Genomic DNA, 228 nt, shown 5'->3' on the forward strand with positions numbered 1-228 from the left:
GAATTTACAAAAGCGAACTCACGCTCTCAGGAGTATGATAATCTAAAGTAATTATTTGTGTGATTGCTGTATCACTTGCCAGTCACCGTAAATATCCACATGATGTCACCATTAATATAAAAATGATGTCACACAACTATTCAGAAAAAAAAATATATATATCGTTCTGACAGAATGATAACACCAATATGTACTTAATTTCCAAGATTAATAAAAACCCAACTTCTG

The 228-nt window shown here is 31.1% G+C and overlaps 1 protein-coding gene across 2 annotated transcripts in view; it reads right to left on the bottom strand.

The window, feature by feature from the left end:
* Positions 1-228, bottom strand: part of LOC119591560 (protein kinase C and casein kinase substrate in neurons protein 1-like) — a 62,778-nt gene that overhangs the window by 56,136 nt on the left and 6,414 nt on the right. The gene's annotated exons all lie outside the window — the stretch shown is intronic.

Source organism: Penaeus monodon, chromosome 28, assembly GCF_015228065.2.
Source record: "Penaeus monodon isolate SGIC_2016 chromosome 28, NSTDA_Pmon_1, whole genome shotgun sequence".
NCBI lineage: Eukaryota > Metazoa > Arthropoda > Malacostraca > Decapoda > Penaeidae > Penaeus > Penaeus monodon.